Source organism: Trichoplusia ni, chromosome 13 (assembly GCF_003590095.1).
Source record: "Trichoplusia ni isolate ovarian cell line Hi5 chromosome 13, tn1, whole genome shotgun sequence".
NCBI classification, from domain to species: Eukaryota; Metazoa; Arthropoda; class Insecta; order Lepidoptera; family Noctuidae; genus Trichoplusia; species Trichoplusia ni.
The window spans coordinates 728125-730850 of record NC_039490.1 but is presented as its reverse complement, the minus strand read 5'-3'; the positions used below and the strand labels follow the sequence as shown (position 1 = coordinate 730850).

The following is a 2726-nucleotide window of genomic DNA, read 5'->3' as shown; positions in this document are numbered from 1 at the left end:
GACGACGCCTATTTAGCAGGCTAGAGTCTCGTTCGTTACCGGAATTAACCAGACAAATCGCTCCACCAACTAAGAACGGCCATGCACCACCACCCACCGAATCAAGAAAGAGCTGTTAATCTGTCAATCCTTCCGGTGTCCGGGCCTGGTGAGATTTCCCGTGTTGAGTCAAATTAAGCCGCAGGCTCCACTCCTGGTGGTGCCCTTCCGTCAATTCCTTTAAGTTTCAGCTTTGCAACCATACTCCCCCCGGAGTCCAAAATCTTGGTTTCCCGGAAGCTGCCCGCCGAGCCATTGTAGTAACGTCGGCGGATCGCTAGATGACATATTTACGGTTAGAACTAGGGCGGTATCTAATCGCCTTCGAACCTCTAACTTTCGTTCTTGATTGATGAAAACACCTTTGGCAAATGCTTTCGCTGATGTTCGTCTTGCGACGATCCAAGAATTTCACCTCTAACGTCGCAATACGAATGCCCCCAGTTATCCCTATTAATCATTACCTCGGAGTTCTGAAACCAACAAAATAGAACCGAGATCATATTCTATTATTCCATGCACGAAATATTCAAGCAGCATTTTGAGCCCGCTTTGAGCACTCTAATTTGTTCAAAGTAAAATTGTCGGCCCACCTCGACACTCACCGAAGAGCACCGCGATAGGATTTTGATATTGAACCGGCGTATTACCGCCGGCTCACCGACGATATGCTCCGCAGACGTGTCAGTATCACCGCGGATGCGGTGCACCGACAGCGCGGCGCACAAATGCAACTACGAGCTTTTTAACCGCAACAATTTTAGTATACGCTATTGGAGCTGGAATTACCGCGGCTGCTGGCACCAGACTTGCCCTCCAATTGTTCCTCGTTAAAAATATTTAAAGTGTACTCATTCCGATTACGAGGCCTCGTAAGAGTCCCGTATCGTTATTTTTCGTCACTACCTCCCCGTGCCGGGAGTGGGTAATTTGCGCGCCTGCTGCCTTCCTTGGATGTGGTAGCCGTTTCTCAGGCTCCCTCTCCGGAATCGAACCCTGATTCCCCGTTACCCGTGACAACCATGGTAGTCGCAGAAACTACCATCGAAAGTTGATAAGGCAGACATTTGAAAGATGCGTCGCCGGTACTGGACCATGCGATCGGCAAAAGTTATCCAGATTCATCAAAATTAACGACTTCAGACACATGCCATCCGTCGATTGGTTTTGATCTAATAAAAGCACTCATCCCATCACTGGTCAGAGTTCTGATTGCATGTATTAGCTCTAGAATTACCACAGTTATCCAAGTAACTGAGTAAGATCTAAGGAACCAAAACTGATATATTGAGCCATTCGCGGTATCGCCTTAATACGGCTTGCACTGAGACATGCATGGCTTAATCTTTGAGACAAGCATATAACTACTGGCAGGATCAACCAGGGAGCTTCATTCATATGAAAGACGTTCTCGTTCGTTTCGATTTTCGATTGCGGTGGTACACACGTATACCGTCCTCTCTCTATATCGATACTTACGAGAAATCCTCATTCCCGCGCGTCGACGGATTAACGCAGACGCTTGTACGGGCGAGCTCGTATAATAATTGAGACGAATATTGTTTTCGACGACGACGACGACGACTACGACGACGCCTATAAGGGTACATATAATGAAAAAACCCCGATGGTGAACGTTCGTATCGAGACACGATTTCATTCACTTTAATAATAATCTCGGTTAACATAATAAAATACGTCAAACAACGATTTAATTGCCCGGATTGTACAGAGTCCGTATTCACTATATTCATTGTTTAGTTTATATATGTAATCATATAATAATGCGTATATAGAACAATACTATTTACACAAAAATAAATAATCGTGATTGAACTCGCGAAAGATTCACATTAGCGTATCCGTGCGCGTTTGAATCGATCACGTCACGATTAAAGTCATATTTTATAACATTTGAACCGTTAACGAATCGTAACGTTGTTACGAACCGACGGTCCACACAGTTGAAGTTACACAAACGCACAACACACACAGTACTACACACTTACATACTAATATATATATATACACTTATATATATATATAATAATATGTATGTGTGTTGATCATCTTCATAATAATATTACTACATGTGTGTGTCGTCCATTTTTCGTTCGTAGACGACATTCAGCGACTTAACGTGAAACACACTAACATAATAATGTTCGCGTGTCAACGTTAAGTCGCTGAAAGCTGCGCACGCGCACGCGCACAACATCATACGTGCGCGCATCTGCGCGCGCCGCATGACATTGTTGCAAACTTAAACGTATATAGTATCGGAGGAGAAATACGTTATACGATGAGATATCCACGTACCAAGCGACCGAGTGAACTGAAAGTTTCGAGATCAGCAGATCAGGGATCGTCGGTGGTGTCATTCAAACACTACCTACCCTCGAGGTGAGTGAAAGCCGACAGTGGAGACCTAGCCCCCGCCCCTACCCTCCCCCCTCCGCTCCTCCCCCACCCACCCAGATATTGGTATTGAATATGTTGAGAGGGTGGCCTCCATCAACCTGAAGAACTAACATCGACCACCACAAAAGAACCTGAGGCGCTGCAGAGCGGGGGTGTGTGGCCGGGGGGGGGGGGGGGGTGCCTGGGTGTTTGTCTAGGTTCAACGACTTGGTGAGTGTTTGAGTCTTCATTGGTGTGGTGTGACACAGACGCCTATGAAGGCAGGA

At 46.0% G+C, this 2726-nt stretch overlaps 1 non-coding gene across 1 annotated transcript in view; it reads right to left on the bottom strand.

Moving 5' to 3' along the window:
- Nucleotides 1-1426, bottom strand: part of LOC113500378 — a 1894-nt gene extending 468 nt beyond the window's left edge. Inside the window, exon 1 of the ribosomal RNA XR_003401192.1 lies at nucleotides 1-1426. This exon is cut by the window's left edge and continues 468 nt beyond it. This is a non-coding gene — a ribosomal RNA (small subunit ribosomal RNA).
- Nucleotides 1427-2726: the final 1300 nt, after the last annotated feature.